The sequence below is a fragment of the Nomascus leucogenys genome, chromosome 4 (genome assembly GCF_006542625.1).
Source record: "Nomascus leucogenys isolate Asia chromosome 4, Asia_NLE_v1, whole genome shotgun sequence".
Lineage (NCBI taxonomy): Eukaryota > Metazoa > Chordata > Mammalia > Primates > Hylobatidae > Nomascus > Nomascus leucogenys.
Window position 1 is genome coordinate 146023651 of NC_044384.1, and position 20326 is coordinate 146043976.

At 38.4% G+C, this 20326-nt stretch overlaps 1 protein-coding gene and 1 long non-coding RNA gene across 2 annotated transcripts in view; both read left to right on the forward strand.

The window, feature by feature from the left end:
• Window positions 1-20326, forward strand: part of CSMD1 (CUB and Sushi multiple domains 1) — a 2090842-nt gene that overhangs the window by 650199 nt on the left and 1420317 nt on the right. The window lies entirely within an intron of this gene.
• LOC115834835 lies at window positions 686-18972 on the forward strand. The gene is made up of 3 exons (XR_004029841.1): window positions 686-842; window positions 3206-3218; window positions 18962-18972. It is a non-coding gene; the product is annotated as an uncharacterized LOC115834835 (long non-coding RNA).

Genomic DNA, 20326 nt, shown 5'->3' on the forward strand with positions numbered 1-20326 from the left:
ACACCTGAACAATTACAAAGAACATGTTACGTTAAAACTGTGTGATGTAAGAGATGGCAATACGTTTTCAAAACTTCAGTAACTTTGAACAAACAGCTGGATGAGAGAAGATGAAGAAGAGACTTTTCAGCTGACTTCAAAGTTTTACATGTTCTTATATGGAAGAGAAGGCAGGCTTGTTCAGTGCTGGATCCAGAGGTAGCCGGAGGATCAAGGTCTAAATACACAGAAGGACAGGTTTTATTTTACTTTATTTTTATTTTTTTCTGCCAAATGTAAACAAGGACATTTTATTTTTTATTTATTCCATAAGCTATTGGGGTTCAGGTGGTATTTGGTTACGTAGGTAAGTTTTTTAATGGTGATTTGTGAGTTTTTGGTGCACCCACTTCCTGAGCAGTATACACTGCACCCTATTTGCAGTCTTTTATCCCTCAGTGCCCCCTACCCTTCCCCTTCAGTCCCCAAAATCCATTGTATCCTTCTTATGCCTTTGTATCCTCACAACTTAGCTCCCACATATCAGAACATACGATGTTTGTTTTTCTTTCCTGAGTTATTTCACTTAGAACAATAGTCTCCAATGTCATCCAGGTCTCTGCAAATGCCATTCATCCATTCATTCATTTTTATGGCTGAGTAGTATTCCATCGTGTGTGTGTGTGTCTGTGTGTGTGTGTGTGTGTGTGTATCAGAATTTCTTTATCCGCTCATTGATTGATGGACATTTGGGTTTGTTCCATGATTTCGCAATTGCAAATTCCACTGTAAACATGCGTGTGCAAGTATCTTTTTCATATAATGACTTGTTTTCCTCTGGGTAGGTACCCAGAAGTGGGGTTGTTGTTAGAAGTAACTTTTTAAATAATTACTTTTAGCTGGGCAGAGACAGCTATGTCTTTAGTCCTGGTTTACTTCTGACACTAGTCCAAATGAGGCGGACATTCATTCATCAGGAATGTGGTAAAATAGATGCTTGGTGTAAATGGATTCAATTGTATATTTAACATGATTGTCTCTTCTGAGAGTAAAATTTTAAATTACCAGCCATAAAATCCTTTGTTGTTACTCGGTAGTCATATTTTTTTCTTTAAATAATCTTGGCAGATACGATTTGGAAATAAGGACATTAAAGAATATTTGTTGACAGCTGTCACTTGTGGCTATGAAAAGAAACCTACGCTGTTTAAAGTGCGTGTTCAAAATCCATCTTGTTAATTCTCATAAGCCTTCAGATATGATTTTTGAATATGTTGTATAAATATGTCTATTTTAGCTAAAATAAAGTACTATTGCCTCAAGGCTGTCTCTTTGGAAAATCCCTTAATTGATGTAGTTTTTCATTTTTAATTATTGTAAGTAGAGTTTCATATTAAATCCTTAAAAATACTTGCAAACATTCAACTCTTTTTTTCTTTTTTCTTTTTTGCCAATTTGGTTTTCTCCTCTTTTCTGCATGTTTTAAAAGAGAAGCTCCTACAGAAATAGTATTTATGAACAATTGTGCAAGTGTGACATGAAAGTATGCTCAACTTTCGTATCTTCACCAAGTATATCTTGACATAGAGCTTTGAGTCGTTACTTAATTGTTTTAAAATATTTTCAATGATTATTTAACAGAAAAACAAGAAATTCGTACTTCTGAGTATAGGCTCATTGGTCATTTATGGTAAATTGTTTCAGGAATTAATATCTAAAAGTAGAGCTACTTAATTTAAAAAGTCTGCTCCTCTGGCTTAAGAAAATGATAATTGAAGCATAAAGTATTTACATTTGTTGAGGCGAAGTGAGTAACACTCGGATACCTCCTAGCCACAAGATGGCATTGTGTTAGCTCATTTTCCAAAGTAAGAAATTTCTTTCATTCTGTTTTACATAAACTTTCCATTTATCCTAACTCTATTAATTGGCTTTTGAAATTCTGTCCATCCGTTTTATGTTTTTTAATCTGGATATCCCACATGTATCTTAAACTCAGTCTCTTTCAAATGAAGCCCATTACTGTCCTTTCATTCATACAGTACATAATCATAACATATTACACTTTATGATTTTTCTATCAATATTATCTGCGTAGAAGATTCCTTTTAACTATTCATGATGCTATACCTTTTCCAGTCATCCACGAGGGATTCAACATTTGCTGCTGCTGTCTTATTTCCTGCTTTACATTAATCCTAAGAGCCCAGAATATTTTTTTATTCTATCCCTTCAACGGAAACCAACTGTTTCTACCCCTAATTAAAGTCATCATTAGCGCTTCTCTCCCAGCTATCCCTTACCATCTGGATCCTTGTCTGCAATACGTTCTAGCAGGACTTATCAGGTAATCTTCCTGAAAGGCTGAGATACCTCCCATGGCTTTCCGCTGTCTGTGATTAAATACAAACTGCATGCCCTGCCATATCAGGCCTTTCTCTCTTATGGGTTTTACTTATTTTAGGCTTGCTTTAAGTTCCTCTTTAGAGTTAGACAAGCAGGGGGATTGAGATTGTCTACTGGAGATTGGGAGACAAGGTGGTTTTGATGGAAATGTAAAAAGAGGAGAATGTCTGATAGTGTGTATTGTTTGAGTGGGATGGAAGTCATAACTGGGGACGAAAGGTAGGAGAACGTTTGATAGTGTGTATTGTTTGAGCGGGAATGAGGTCGTAACCGGGGACGGAAGGTAGGAGAATGTGTCATAGTGTATACTGAGTGGGATGGAAGTCATAAGCAGGGACGGAACGTTTGAGATTCCTGGGTAAAAGTCAAGATTCTGGGTGCAGTGAAAGAACACCAAACACAAGAAGGTACCACAGAGAAGACAGGATGGCACAGACTAGAGAAATCATAGTGATAAAAAAAAAAGGGAAAGTTAAAATGAAACAGAGGAAAGGAACTTAAAGGAAAGATGTTGGTGGTCCGGGGTGTGTATCTGAATTTTGAGGGCTGAGTTACTCAGGAATTCCTGGAGAACTGGTTCTGAGAAAATTCTGGCATTTATTTTTAAGGATATGTTTTTCAATATCCAGATTTTGGCCAGGGGTGGTGGCTCACGCCTGTAATCTCAGCACTTTGGGAGGCCAAGGTGGGCAGATGATGAGGTCAGGAGATGGAGACCATCCTGGTTAACATGGTGAAACCCCATCTTTACTAAAAATACAAAAAAATTAGCTGGGCGTGGTGGTGGGCACCTGTAGTCCCAGCTACTCGGGAGGCTGAGGCAGGATAATGGTGTGAACCTGGGAGGTGGAGCTTGCAGTGAACCGAAATTGTGCTAATGCACTCCAGCCTGGGTGACAGAGACTCCATCTCAAAAAAAAAAAAAAATCCAGATTTTAAGTTTCCCAGAAACACAAAATAATTTTTAAGCTATGAGACATTAATTAAAACTCTACAAATACAACCATTACAATCGACATGAATTATTCTTTAGATTTTAATATTTTTCAACATGTGGGCTGAATTTTCTCTATAAAAATACTATATTACTATTTTTAGCATATGTTTTGGATAATGCCTACAGGATGATGCCAATTGTCTTTGCATCTGTTACAGATTCATAAAATACATTAAATCAGCAATTAATAAGATTCTTACTCCTTAAAAACAGTACACTGTACTAACGTCCAGTTGAAAGAATTGAAAGGAGATTAATATTCTTAAGACAACTAATACAGTAGTACTAAGCTCCAAATATCTATTTTAAATACGAATTTAGAGATAAAACTAAGAAAAGAAAGATGTACTAAGTGAAATCACTGCTGTAGCAAGTGTATGCATTTGCCCTTCAGAACAAATGTTAAGGCTGGAGCCATGTCAGTTATTTGTGGCAGTGAAGGGCTCGTTTTAGGTGACTACCTGTCAAACTATATCATTGTTTAACATGAACACCTAGTATTTTGAAGGTCTGATGAATAAACATCAAACACCTATTTAAGAACTTTTTTAACGTGGCCAGGCGCAGTGGCTCACGCCTGTAATCTTATCCGTTTAAGACGCCGAGACGGGAGGAAAATCTGAGGTCAGGAGTTTGAGACCAGCCTGACCAGCATGGTGAAACCCCATCTCTACTAAAAATACAAGAATTAGCTGGGTGTGGTGGCAGGCACCGCAATCTCAGCTATTCGGGAGGCTGAGGCAGGAGAATCGCTTGAACCACGGGGTTAGAGGCTGCAGTGAGCCAAGATCGAGGTCGCGTCGTTGCACTCCAGCCTGGGTGATAGAGCAACTTGCTTGATGTGAAGATGATGACCTTGATGTGGAAGCCATGCAGCCACTGTGTTTGATAGTCACCGGAATTAGAGCAGTTGTATTAAGATGAAACAATACCCTCTTTCTCTACTGAAATTAGGTAGCATAATTTTGATGCTCTCTAGGACTGAGTTGCCAAGTTGGGAAGCCACCAGTAGGAGTTTCTAATGTGAAGCCGCACAGCATTGCTCCACAGAGTGTGTGCACGTGCCCTGGCTCTGGGAAAGGCCCACTCGTGTCTCTTGCTACTTAATGCTGGAGGAAATGTGAAATAGCAGGTTGTTGAATAGCAAAAAGAAAACAAAAAACAAAAGAGACTTCTATTTTATTTTTCTTATGGAAATGTGTGCCTTTTCTTAGTATCATTGCTTACAGCACTGGTGTAGGGGTAGGACTTCATAAAGTATTGAATAAATTATTTGTCACAGTATCAAGTATTTGATCAACAAATTCATAGGTAGTAGGTATAAGCAGCTTTGTTTTAAAAAAAATCCCAGAAAGTGTTTAGAATGTTTTAGTTTTTATTTTTTATATATTTTCCTAAAGTATTTGATATTTTGTACCTGCATAGTGATGGACCTCAGGGACGTGTTGCATTGCGCTGTGTCCCTTGCCATTAGTTGGATTTCAGAGCTGCCCTTTATGGATCTTACTTGGCTAAGGCTTTACCACGTTGGCAATGGCAAAAAAAAGTCTGTAATTTATCACTTTTGTCTTGTTTGAAACTATAGGAGTGTGGTGATTCTAATACAGAGCAGAATGTCTTTCTTAGAGAATCCTGGCATTCCCAAGGAAGGAGGCTTAGGTATAATAAAAGCTGAAGCCTGTGTTGATGATTGAGGTGTGACAGGAATACCAATCCATCTGAGATGGTGCAAAAAAATAGCACGGAACAAGAACAAACATCTGATAAGGGGCGGGGTGTGGTCCCTGAATCCTTCTTGTCCAAGTGCTACATGAAGGGTATGCTATTGAGAGAGCTGTTTCCATAAACGAGAACATGTTTTTCTTCAGAGTATCATATTTATAAACATTTATGAGTATCTAAAATATATTTGAAGATATTTTCTTCTTTAAAATTACGTTTATTTCAATGTTATTATTTTCAAGTTTCACTTCCACAATAATTTGGTACTAGAGATGTAGCATTTGATACTTGAGCAAATGGTGATTGCTGTTAGAGAAGGAAATTTTTTTATCTGCACATGCTCAATTTCTCGTGGGATAGGGTTTTCACTGGGTTTCCCACACTGTAACATTTTGGTTGCTTTCTTTGGGATATTTCTCTGAACACTGAAGTACATAGATGCCTCTCAGTCAGTTTAATCGCACGTCTTTACTAAACACTTCCATGTTTCAGGGCCCTGTAATCCGATTTGAGGTTTGTAAATGCCTCTGGTACGACACCCTATCTGCAATAGTCAGGGCTTGTTGGTGTCCTGGAATAAAAGTACGCATGACAGATTACTGTTGATGAAGTATTAGGAACTACTGTTAAATTCATGGTATGTGGCTGGACTTAACAGAAATGAGGCCAGGGATGTAGTAAATGTAGCCCCCAAGTACACATTCCCATAAGCGAAAGAAAACTCTCTCGTTATAAAATCTTCTTCTTTGACTCAGAGAATCCCCCCATGCCCGCCCCCTAACATTCTTATCTTGCCCTTGGAAAGGAATACAAACTGTACTAGACAAGCTGCTCAGAATCTGCTTCCAAAATCACCTTAACATACTGCATCAGTACTCAGAATTACATACTTGTGAATGTCATCTGGAGCTATGGTGAGAAATTTTGAAACAAATCATCCAGTTGCTTAGTTTAATCCACAGGAAAGCACATCATAGAGGATGGTAGCATTGCTTAATCATGGAGCAGCTGTTACTCCAGAATCCTAATGCTGACAGAGACCAGAGTATTCCACCACTTTTTACTGAAGCAGCTGATAGATGATGGTGTGACCTCTCAGTTCTTTGTCATCCCCTGTATATGCAGCTTAGGTGATAAAATGAATGTACACCTTCCCACTTATTAGCTAGGTATTCTTGAACAATTTTATCTTACTGAGCCTTGAGCTCCTTGTAGGCAAAATGTGTGAGGTTGTTGTCACAATTTAATGAGATTGTTTTAAAGCATCTCACACTTAGGGGCCATCGTTAATATTTTGTGTTTCTTTTAGACACAGAATGTTTATGGACCTAACAGTGCCAAAGCATTAAAAACAAAGAAGCCAGTAAATTCAAATCTATCTTAATTTACATTATTTGTGCTAAGACCTGATGTGAAGACTTGTTTTTCTAAACTTAGATGCAATAGTATGTATCGCCTTTAAGATTTAACGGATACTCAAGTCTTTTAACTTTTTCTATGAAGGGACGCTTATACTCAAAGGGTTTTTTATAATCCTTTTTGCAATAGTTTAAAAGAAGAGCAGTGAGCAGAAAGTTTAGGTGGTTAGAATGTAGAGTTAATGGTCTATATTATAAAGTAACAAGGCCAGACTGTACTACAATAGGACAGCTAGCTTTGCTTCATTCGTTGACCATGCGCTCTTCTCCCGAATTATCTGGCAAATGTGTGTTATTGGTCAACCACTCATGAGCACTGGTGAGAAAGTGCACATATAACTCCTATCTATTTTCTGGATAAAGAACTCAATAAGCCCCAATGCTGTCGAATCAATAATCTTTATGGCTTTGGTAAAGGTTGTTTAATGAAATTGAGTTTCCATTTAAAGGGGATATTTTATTGTTCCTAATTATATAATAACATCACGTGAAGATTGCATACTTTGCTTTGTCAAAGATGTCCTTTATTGAAGTGCATTTTATATTAATTACAGTGCTATGTGTCAAGAAGAGGAAAGTCATAGCTGAGAGTCCTGGTTCTGGTGTCGCATAACAGAAATTCAGACCCAGACCCAGCTGCGCCACTTCCTTTTTCAGGGATCTTGGTCCAATCACTTCACCACAGAGAGTGTCCACTTAATGCAATTATTCTACACGTACTTAAATTTGTTTTCCCCACAGTAGGCAAGTGTCTTTATCACTGTATGGCAGGGAAGCAAAAAGGTCCGCAAAGAGAGCTTAGGTGATGCTGAGCTTTGGTGAAGCAGGAGATAGAAAAGATGAAAGTAAGTCATCACCAGAAAAGGGTCAAGCAGAAAAACAAAACAAAACAAAAAAAAACATAGCATTGAAGCCTAAAGTCCATCCACGGCAGCATGAACTTTGGAGATGTTGATGCATCTGTTTCTCTGACACAACATTGGGGAATGAGGGTTGGGGGATGGTTGCTTGTGAGGGGTGGAGGGAGCAGTGGGTGTTCAAGGTGGGGAACCAAGGGGAAGTGGTCATTGCTTTTGGGCAGAATTGCAATCATATCTCCAAAAATACCTCGTCCCTACGAGCGTCAATTATAATGACCTTGTTTTGTCCAAATAATAGGCCTGCCAGTTGAAAGACAATGATCTTTAGCACACCTTGGCACCAGCCCCCACCTCCTTTGAATGGGTTTCATGACAGGAAATATTCATGGGTGTTCCACTCCTCCTTACTCTTACTGCCACAGGGTCATAGGGTCGCCTCATGCCTCATCCATTGCATTGGGAATGAACAGCCAATGCAGTTCCCCACCCAGTGGTTTCCCCAGCTGCTGGAAGGCTGTTTTGACATCTTTATTCCTCACTCAGATGCTCCCCTAATCTCATTGGGACAACATTTTAAATCCATGCACCAAATTTTATCAATACCGCAGAGAACTGTAATACATATTTTCAAAAATCAACTTCTTTAGTTCTTAAGTCACTGACATTTTATTAGCTTGGTGCAAAAGTAATGGCTAAAACCACAATTACTTTTGAAACAGCCTAATATAACCCACAGTACTCTCATATTCCTTAACCCATTTCCAGTTTTCCCTGAGAAATGAGTGCTGGCAGTGAGATACCCGTTTTCTTTTCCCGATGGGAAATGGGTTCACAATAATCATAGGTTATCAGTTGTGGAAAGAATATCTCAAAATATATAAAACAATAATATGTTATTACTACTTAAAATATAAAAAGTATACTAATATTCTAAAAAAAGATATTAAACACATAGAAATATTGTAAATTAATGTGTTTTGCTCCTAAGATTTAGTTTTTTAAATATACTTTTGGTTTTAGCACTTTTAAAGAGAAGTCGTGAGGACAGTATGAAGTGCTCCCATATATACAACATCCACAATCCTCTGTTATTAATGTCTTGTGTTAGTATACTCCATTTGTCACAATTAATGAACTGACATTGACACTTTAATAACTGAAGTCCGTAGTGTTTTGAATGTTCTGAGTTTTTACCTAATGTTCTTGTTCCATCCACGGGTCCACTCCCAAACCTCACGTGACATTTAGTCGTCACATCTCCTTGGGCTCCCCTTGGCTGTGACGGTTTCTCAGAGTTTCCTTGTCTTTGATGACCTCGGCAGATGCGAGGCTGACTGGTAAACCATTCTGTGGAAATTCCCTTGATTGTGATTTTTCTGATGTTTTCCTCATGGGTCGAGTTGAGCTATAGATTTTGGGGAGGAAAACTAGAGGTGAAGGGTCATTCCCATCACACTGTACGGAGGGTGTGCTATTACCGTGGCTCAGCACTGCAGATGCTGACCTGAGTCCCCTGGCAGAGGTGTTTGTCAGGCTGCTCCAGTGCAAGGTTACTGTGGCGTGCTTTTCCTGCACTGTACTCTGGAAAGAAGTAACTGGGAGCCCTCCTAAGGGAGTTACATGCCACCTTCTGAGGCCAGATTATCTAGAAACTATTTAGAATTCAACACAAGGGATTTGTTTTTTCTCCCATTTATTTTTTATCCCAATCATTTATCTTCGTATGGGTTGATGGATATTTAGTTTATAACTTGGGTTACCCACGCTGAGTTTCAGCAATCCTCTCTGCAATACTGATGCTATTTCATCTGTTTCCTACAAAGTGGTGACTCTTCCATCTCCAGAGTGTATGCTGGCCATGCTCATGAAGTTCACGTCCAGTGTGTGGAGCACGGCTTCCATCAGTATGCAAGCATGTGAACATCACTGTGTCCTAGTAGTGATCACTTTTGCAGCAAGCAGTACTTACCCCATAGAATTGTCAACATTTTGCCTGGAGGATTTGGACCTGATGCCTGGGTCATAGATTTTTCTCATTTATCATACCTTCTGCCATTGTTGCTTCATTTCCCTCTTTCCCTATAAGAACTAATTTCAAAAAAAAAAGTCCAGCAAACTCATTTTGGTGTTAATAAATCTCAGGGCTTACCTTGCAAGCATTTTTCAGTTTTTACTTTGAAATAATTTTAGCCACCACAAAATTACAAAAATAGTACAGACATCCTATAGATACTTTACCCAACTGCCTTCCAGTGGTAACACTAACCAGAATGCAATTGTCAAAATGAAGACATTAATGTTGACACAGCATTATTAACTATACTGCAGGCTTTACTGGAACTCACCAGGTTTTCCACTGTCACTTTTCTGTTCCAAAACTCTACATTCTATTTATTCCTCCTGTCTCCTGAATCTCCTCCAATTTGTGACAGCTCATTAGTCTTCCCTTGTCTTTCTTGACCTTGAGAATTTTTAAGATTGCTGGTCACCTATTACAATATCCCACATTTTGAGTCTTTCTGATATTTTCCCATAATTTGGTTGAATTTATGAACTTGGGGGCAGGATACTGCAGAATAAGCCATTTCTGGTGTCTCAAATTACAGGGGCTGATATATGTTTTTTCACTTATGTTAACATTAATTACTTGGTAATGTGGTGTAGGCTGAATATCTCCACTATAAAACTCTTTTTTTTCACTGCAATTAATGGATATCTTGAAGAAGATACTTTGCTACTTTCTTAATTCATCTGAGCTGCGATTACAAAATGTCATAAACTGGAAGGCTTAGAAATAAAAGGAATTTATCACAATTCCAGAGGCTGGGAAGTCCAAGACCCAGGGCTTGCGGATTCAGCAGCTATAGAGAGGGCTGACTCTCTGCTTCATAGATGATGCCTTCTATGTGTCATCACATGGTAGAAGGCGAAAAGCTCCCTTGACCGCTTCTAAGGGCGCTAATCCCATTCATGAGAGCAGAGCTCTCATAACCTCATCATCTTCCCAAGGCCTCACCTTCTAACACCACCATACCGAACATTAGGTTTCAACATAGGAGCCAGGGGCAGGAAGGGGATGATTACACCAGCAGCTGCTATCCACCTATTCTTTTTGTCTTCAAACTCTTGTTTTAGCATCCTTTTTGACTCAAGGTATTTGAAACCTATTGAAGACAAGTGCCAAGCTAAGAGGAAGAATGGTCATGCTGTGACTTCAGCAAATATTAACACACAGACAGAGAGATAAAGGGGATAAAAGCTAGGGAGACAGAGTGCTAGGGAGAATAATTCTTGAGATTTTTCCAGTTGATATCTTCCTCTTCTGTTTTAAGCCAACTTGCGTGCAAACGATTGAGCTAATTTCTGATGATTATGTTCCACCGACATTCATTAAATGTCTAAAAGTTCAACAACAGCAATTTATAAGAATAGTTACTTTGCATGGATTATGTAACAGGTTTGGGGATAATGTATTTACAAATGTTAATAGAAAAGTAATTTTAAGGAAATCTCACTAATCAATACATAACACAACTAGTTGCTTGGACGCCAATTAGAGTCACAATATCTAGAGAATAAGTGAATAATGGAAATATTGAAGCATGTACACTCCATGCCACCCATAAAATTTAGCTTCTGTGTTTTGCATTATTTCACCTTCGGAGTCTCATTGAATGAGTAGTGGGTGTTACACTTTCCTGTAGATTAGAGGGAATACAAATAAAGGAATTACAAATATATTTAAATATTGTTGACAGCACTACAATTTTGTCATTTGCTATAATCAATATTATGAGGGCCATTTGTTAAGTACCTCCCAATTTAAGTACTATACAAAGTAATCCATACTAATTCAATTCATTTCGGCACTAATCACTGTTACAGAAGTACACTAATTGGGGCAAAAATATTTATACACAAAGCTAAACAATTTTACAAAGCTTAGATATTTAAACGTGCCAAAAATGCTTTTTTCCTGACATCCTAATAGTTGTTATGAGTTTTCTTGATAGCCTAATAGTTGTTATGGGCAGAGTAAGAAGTACTTTACATCAAAAGTATGCTGCAGATGAAATTTTTAAAAGCTTAATAGAAATACATACTTTGCTAAAAAGAACCTTATAAATGATTTTATTGAACCTCTAGTTATGCACATCATAAAATTGAGGCTTTGAGAATTTACTTGGCTTCTTCCCAAAGTCCAGCACCTTTACTGACTCAGCTTTGAGTATATACTAGTTCTCCTCGGTCCAAAAGTGATCTTGGAGCACCTTTAAAATATACTCAAATTGACTTGTTAGTAATTTAAAGGGAAAAAAATCAGTTTACCCTCTCACTTCACATTGAAAACTGAATACATTTAAGTAGTTTAGATATAACGACTAAAAGAAAAGGAAGCAAACCATTAAAAGCCGAATTAGTGAGCTCTAAGCCTCCCCCTGGCCAAGGTTTTGGGCTGTGGTGACTTCTCCTCCTCCCTTTTGCTCTCTGTCCCAGGGGTGATAGTTGCTTTCTTTGATTACTAATCTCTGTTAATTATTTTCCTCTTTTGCTCTCTCAGCCCTTCCAAAAGACATGTAATCAGTTCTGTGAACTATAATCCCACTGTTTAAAACACATAAAAATGAAACATAAAAGAGAAATGGCTGTATATGAAAATTTAGAAGAAAGAGGAATGAACTGGGTGAAAGCAACAGAAGCGATGATCCAGGAGAACAATCTGAAACTGATGAGGCCATCCCACTTGCCAGTATACCTGTGTCCCGGGGCACAGCTTCTGCCATGCTGGTGCTCAGCACCTGTGCAGTGAGTGGAGGAGTGAATATTACCCCCGTTCCATAAAATTGCAGTACAGCAGTGTGTCCAAAACACTGGCAAAATCCAAGTCGAGTACCTGCAAAAATGTATAACATAGAAGCACTTACAAGTAAGACAAAATCACATGGGGTGAGGAACATCAACCTGGAGGTTGGAAAATAGAAAATATAGCTGGTTATCAAACAGGCTGAAAAATGTCGCAGCTGGATAAAGAAAGCAGTGCAAGTTAAAATGCAGTCAGTTTACAAAGATTAAAGAATGCGTATATTCGGTGTTAAGAAGGGTGTGATATTAGCATAACTATAGAATGCAACCCTTCTGAAATGAAATATTATTTAATTCCCCTCTAAAAATTGTCAGACTAACTAAATGTTGTAACAACAACAAATAGGCAAATATATGAGATAAAATTAAATTAAAAATTGATTAAATATACAGTGGGGTAAATAATGGTATATTCATATAAAAACAGAGGTTTTCTTTGTACATGATGTTTCTACAGAGTAGGCAGAAAACATTTTGAAACTTAAAAAAATAGGCACAAGACGGCCGGGCGCGGTGGCTCACGCTTGGAATCCCAGCACTTAGGGAGGCCGAGGTGGGCGGATCACGAGGTCAGGAGATCGAGACCACGGTGAAACCCCGTCTCTACTAAAAATACAAAAAATAGCCAGGCGCGGTGGCGGGCGCCGGTAGTCCCAGCTACTCAGAGAGGCTGAGGCAGGAGAATGGCGGGAACCTGGGAGGCGGAGCTTGCAGTGAGCCGAGATCGCGCCACTGCACTCCAGCCTGGGCCACAGAGCGAGACTCTGTCTCAAAAAAAAAAAAAAAAAAAAAAAAAAAAAATATGCACAAGAGAATCCCAGTAGGGGTTACATATGGTTACTCACAGTAAGTATTTCTAATAGTTGAGATTATAGGTAAATTTTATTTTCTTGGAAATGTCCTGACTTTCTAAATTTTCTGTAATGGCCACTGGTCATTCTTACCATCAAGGAAAATGCTATCAGTATTGTCAAATACGAAAACGTCAAAAACGGTTATTGAGAAACAGAGCCAGCAGAAAATAAATTCTTTGATATGGTTGTTAAGCACACTTGATGTTAGAGCATGAAGTTTGCAGTGCATTTCCATGTCTTTTGATAAGCTGAGTCGTACTTAGTTATGATATATTAAATTATGGAAATTTTCTTCTCTAGCTTCAGAATAGATACGAAGACTTAAAGACGGGCATTTTCTACCATACACAGTCCCTTTGCTGCTCTCAGAAACAGTGGAATAAGCAGCATTATCAAGGCCTGGAGGTCTGCAGGGAACTTTCTGTACATCCAAGAACAGGAGGTGGTGGCTGTGTCTCAAAGGCATTTGCCTGTGTTTGGTGGAGTTGCATGCATCTTTTATTTAGATAACTGTGAAGTCTGTTTTGGCTTAAAAACATTGAACTGTTAAAAAATGCAGGAGGATGGTTTGAAGAGGGGGGAAATCACTGCACAAAGGGCAGGGCATGGTGCAGGCAGTCGGGAAGTGAGGAGGAAGAAGACAGTCATGCAGACCTTTAGTTACCCCTCTCACTCTGTGGGCATTCCTCCCTTCTCCTTCCACCAGCCGCGACCATCCCACAGCCACAATTCCACGTGGCTGTTAGCCAGTGAGCCTTCCTCCTCAGTAGGAGTCTTCAGTTGAAATGCTAATCTTAGTAAGAAGTTGGCTAAAATGTTTAGGATAAAAAAATAAATTATTCTAATGTCACTTGCCAATCACAGAGACTCCATGAGGTGGATTGTAAAACTACAAATGGGTGAGGAGAGCTCTGGTTTCCTGGGGTGTAGAACAAGATGCTTGTGCTCATTATTCCAAAATGTAGTGCCCTGTTTTGCTCTCAGAAACGCCCCTGTGTGGATGGTGAATAGGATGATCACCCTCCTGACAGACCAGGAAGAAAGGTGCTTTTGGAGAGATGATGCTTTTTTGTGTCTTTTCCTCAAGTCTGTTTATGGACAACTGCATGTTTAATGTATTCTAAGACCATACAAACTGTCTATCCCCATGGGCAAAGACTTGAAAACACTCCATATTTCTTTCTTGCATTATTAGACCCTAACACTGTATTTTCACCTATCTACAGTTGTCATTTTTGAATGCGTTTTTCAGGTCTGCCGATGAAGATGCCTGGAAATATTCATCACTCCTTCTCTACCTACAACAGCCTCCTGATCTTCACAGATTGCTCTAGCTCCCCGCCGGACCCCCAACCCGCCTGCTGTTGCCTCCACCCTCCCCTTTGTCTGTTTAATCATTGTTTCCTAAGACGATGATTAGAAACCTGCAACAGACCATTGGCTCTTCTTCAGCTTCATGTCCTGTATTTCATTAGCCTCTAGGTTCTTTAAATTCCTTCCAGACTTTGCTCAGCAGGCCGGTTTCCTGTCACCCTCTCCTGGGCCATCCTAGAGCAGGTGGCCATTCATTAGACAAGAACTACTTGGATGTCTCTGCTGGACATGCTTAGTCTGCCCCAGACATGGATGCAGCTGCTTATTTTCCTAAAAGCCGCCTTAATAATCTAGCCCTCTACTCAAAAAACATCCAGCTAAAAAACAACTTCATGCTCCTGGCTTTCAGGACCATTTCTTAGCTGCTTCCCTTTTGTTTCCACGGCGTTTCTCCTCATTCCTGGACAGTGTGAGTCACTGGAGTGGGACTGACCAGCCTCTTGTCTCTAGATCTGCTGTTGGCATTCTTTCCTCACTCCTGCCAGTCAGTAGCAAGCTCTCTTCCTTTCACTCCCTAGGACAGGTCAAGTCCCATTCCTTCCAGAAAAAGTTGTTCCAGGTTCCTTCAGCCCCTATGACTTTCTTTTTATTATTACTGATATCCCCTGACACCTATAATCAGAGTTTGAAAATAAAGAAAAAGATTAGACTGTACTGTAATTATATTGTACTCTAATACAGCATCATAGTAGGTAGGCTATATTAAAAAAAAATTAACACGCACATTAGTGATGGTGATGATGTTGTGGGGACTGCTGTTAATCCTTCCTAAAAGTAACCCTGGACTGGAACTCAGGGGATCTGAAAGGGGAGGGTAAGGACGTACTCATCCAGCTGATGGGTCAGTAAAGTGGCAGATGTGAAAACCATGCTTCTGTCACATATGATATACTTCATTATTGATTATATTGTTTCAGTTTAATTTGATCATGTATTTTTACTGAGAATTCTGTCTTAATTTGTGTCATAGTTTATATTGGCTTTTCCGTTAATGGTATATATCAAGTCTATTCAGTAGAGACACTAAAGTCTTCTAAGTATACAGAGAAAGGGGAAATTTTCATTTTAATACCTCACTAACAGCTTCTGCTTTAAAGCAAAAGAAAGAATTATACATAGAAAAGCTCCTTTGGCTAGTACTGTCTTCCAGGCTTCCACGACTATAACAAATTTATCAAAGAGAAAAAGTGCCCCAGGGAGAACCTGATAATAAGATGGCACAGTGTTCCTTCCCTGGAGGGAAAGATGAGACTATAGAAATGTTTCCTTCTAATTAAATTAAAGTGAAATCTTTCATTAAACTATCATAAGTTCATAATATTTTTAGAAATTTCAGTTAAGTTCATGAATCACCATTGCACATAGGAAAATTAAATAAGATGAAATCAAATGATAAGAGTTAAGTACATAATAGAAGTGAGAGGAGTAATGCAGTAGTTTTGAAAGTTTTTTGCTAAATAAACTTTTTTAGGACAGTTTTAGATTTATGGGAACATTTCAGAGATACTGCAGTGTTTTCAAATACTCTACACTCTATCTCCTCTGTTATTAACGTTTTATATTATGGTGGTACATTTGTTGCTGTTAATAAACCAACAGTGACACGTTATTAACTAAAAATCCGGCGTCGCATACTTTCTTTCATTATTACGTAATGTTCCCTTTCTGTCCCAGGATCACACTTGACATTTACTTGTCATATCTTCGTAGGCTCCTCTTGGCTGGCGTAGTTTCTCAGACTCCTCTTGTTTGTGATGAGTTTGACAGTTTTTTGAGCAGCACTGGTCAGGCGTATCGTGGGTTGCTCCTCCATAGGGAGGTGTCTGCTGTTTATCTCATGATGAGACTGGAGTTTGGGGTTTTGGGAGACAGACCACACGGGTAAAGTGTCTTCTCATCACATCAAATCAGGGTTATACACTGTGAGCCTGAATCATCACTGCTGATGCTAGTTGAGGGCTCTCCAGTGTAAAGTCACTTTATATTTTCCTCTTTCCACACTGCACTCTTTGGAAGCAAATCACTATGTGCTACTCATGCTTAAGGGATGGGGAGTTACACTTTGCCTTATGGAGGGCTGTATATCCATGTAAATAATTTTGTAGTCTTCTGCACTGGAAATTGGGCTTTCTTCCCATTTTATTTTTATCAGTATGCACTCAATTATATTTATTTTACACTTTGGGTTATCCAATACTACTCTTTTTTTTTCTTTTGCCTCCATTTTCTAGGTTTGGACACTGAGAACTCTTTCAGTTAGCTATTGAGTCCTTTGACAGGCCTGCATCAAAGTGGGTTTTTGTCTGTGATTTTTTTCTTTTTTGAACACTTCCTTACTTTCTGACATTAAAAATGCTCACCTTGTATAAGTGTATCTCAAACCTAGAAACAGCCATTCCTCCAAAAGGCTTTGATTCATTCTATTGGATGAGGTATCAGAAGATTTTTTTTCTGTTTTTTTGTTGTTGTTTTAAGTGACACTTAACTATTGCCCTTGAATTGAGTTCACTAATTCATGGTATACAAAAATATATGTCAAATACAGATGAAATGATTACCTTTTGACAGTAACAATGGAAAACAGCATGTGGAAGAAAACACTAAGTGTTCCTCCTTCACTTTTAATACCACCGCAGTCTGTTCTCATGACGTCCTTTAACCCACAGACTTAATAAAATGAAATGGAGAGCCGATGTTATGTATCTTTACTTCATATAAAGTTTTACTTTTTCCTGCTTTAGCTTATACCTTAATGGCTAATACTGACAAAATTATCTCTTTATGGACAAGTAGAAGATGAGAGAAATGCACATAGAAAAATGCTAATATTCAGTAAATGGACTTTGAACTAAAGTAGAATGGGCTTTTCTTCCACCTCAGCCACCTATTGCCATGTTCACCCCAGACCTTGCCATGCCCTGTAGCTACATCGTGCTGAACCTTTGAACTCATATGTCTTCAATCATAACATTTCCATCATGGCAATGAGTTTATATTAGCGGAGCTACCACTTTTTATCATCATTACTCTTCTGAAATCTCCACTTCCCTTCTTAACCTGCATGGCCTCCACAGTCCACAATCATAAATATTTATTTTGATCAATTCAGTTTACTTGACCCTCTTCCTCCACTACAATTGCTTGGCAGTCCAACAACATGAATTAAATAACAATATTTGTCTAATATGTAACCATAAAGACCTTAGGCGTTTGAAAAGTACATAAAAACATACATACAAAGTAATGATTATGCAGCTAACATTCTACTAACTTTAAGATATAAGAACTTTAAGACATAAGAAAGAAAATAAATGAATTTGTACAGTAAGATGAATTTTTATGAAGCTAAATCAGCATTTTGAATCGATGAATAAAAAATAATACATAGTTTTAAAAAATTTATAACGATATTGTCTCTTTGCAAAAGGGAATATCCCATATCTAATATTGAAGCCTTAGGTTTATTATATTTTCTAGCCCCAGACATGCCGTCTGCTCCATTTCCTCCATAAAAACCTAATGCTTACTTGAATTAAACAGAATAAAAATATCTTTAATACAAAATATAACAAAGTTTCTCTTAAAACCCTGCATTTAAAACTTTAACTTGGCCGTTGCCAGTAGTCTGTGAGTATCTTGGCCTCTCCAGCCCAGCCAGAGGCTAATCGTCAAGGGACTAGAAGCCAAACTGCTGACCTGGTCCTAATCCCCCAGGGTGAGAGCATGCAGCCCAGGAGTGTGGAGCTGAGCCTTGACCCTTGAAGTATCCAGAAATAAAGCCATTCAGCTATACCCAAGTTGTTCTACTGTGAAGCTCTCAAGGGCAATAAAGACCATAAAAACAAAATGCCCCATCTAAAGAACAGTAACTTCAAAGGGAAATGATCATTAGCCTTCACAAAAGAGAACGAACCAGCCCAAGACCCTGGTAACTTTAAAAGTCAGTGTCCCTTTTTGCCTCCACACAATCACACTAGCTCGCCAGCAATTGATTCTAACCAGACTGAAATGGGTGAAGTGAGTCAGACATAGACTTCAGAATCTGGATGGCAATGAAACTCATCAAGATACGTGAGAAGGTTGAAACACAGTCCAAGGAAAACAGTAAAACGGTCTAAGAGTTGAGAGCCAACATAACCATTTGAAGACAGAACCAAACCGGAGCTTGTGAAGTAAATTTACTATAGGAATTTCAAAACACAACTGGAGACATTAACTGCATAACAGACCGAGCTGAGGAAAGAATCTCAGATCTTGAACATCACTCCTTTGAAGCAACGTGAGCAGACAAAAATTAAAAATAAATTTTTAAATATGGACAAAACTTCCAAAAATATGAGATTATGCAGAGACCAAACACAACTCATTGTTATTCCAGAAAGAGAAGGAGAGAGAGCAAGAAACTTGAGAAACACATTTGAAGATACAGTCCATGGAAATCTTCCCAATCCCACTAGGACAGTTGCCATGCAAATGTAAGAAATTCAGAGAATCTCCTTGAGATATTATGCAAGATGACCCTTCCCAATACAATATCATCAGATTTTCCAAGGTTGGTGAGAAAGAAAAAATGTTGAAGGCAGCTAGAGAGAAGGAGCAGGTCACCTACAAAGGGAGCCCCATCAGGCTAACAGCAGACATTTCAGCAGAAACCTTACAAACTGGGAAAGACTGGGAGCCTGTATTCAATATCCTTAAAAAGTAGTTCCCACCAAGAATTTCATATCTCACCAAACTAACCTTCGTAAGCAAAGGAGAAATGAAATTCTTTTCAGAAAAGCCAAAGCTGAGGTAATTTGTTAAAACTTGACCTCCCTTACAAGAGCACCTAAAAGGCATGCTAAACATGGAAGTTAAAGAATGCCTGCCACCAAAAAACACACTTAAGCAAATACCTCACTGACACTATGAATCAACTATACAACTAAGTCCACATAAGAACCAGCTTACAGCAAGATGATAGGATACAATTCTCACATAGCAATATTGATCCAGAATGTAAACGGCTTAAATACCTAACTTTAAATGCATAAAACACATTTTACCCAAATGGAAAGTTGGGTAAAGAAGCAAGATCCAACTCTCTGCTGTCTTCCAGAGACTTATCTTAGAAGTAACAACACCCATAGGCTCAAAGTAAAGGGATGGATAAAGATCTATCAGGCAAACAGAAAATGAACAAACAGGAGTAGCTAATCTTATATTAGACAAAACAAACTTTAAACCAACAACAATAAAAAAAGACAAAGAAGGGCATTACATAATGATAAAGGGCTCAATTCAACGAGAGGATTTAACTATTTTAAACAGTTAAGTCACCCAACATGGGAGCACTCATAGTCATAAAACAAATTCTTAGAGATCTACAGACAGGCTTACACAACTTCTCAGTAATAGTGGGGGACATCAATACTGCACTGATGCTTGGCCAACCACATGCTTGGCCTTAAAGCAAGTCTCAATAAATTAAAAAAAAATTAAAATCATGCCAACCACAAATGAAACAGCACAAACAAAATAGAAATCATATCAAAAAGACCCAACAAAGCCGTACAATTACATAGAAGTTAAACTTGATGCCAAATGACTTGTAGGTAAAGAATGAAATGGTCAGAAATCAAAAAAAGTTTTTGAAACCAATGAAAACAGACAAAAAAATACCAGAATCTCTGGGACACAGCTATATCAGTGTAAAGAGGAAATTTTATAGCACTTAATGTCTATATCAAGAAGTTAAAAAGATCTTAAATTAGCAACCTAACATCAAACCTAGAGGAACTAGAAAAACCAGAGCAAACCAACCCCAAACATAGCAGAAAATAACCAAAATCAGAGCTGAACTGAAAGAAATTG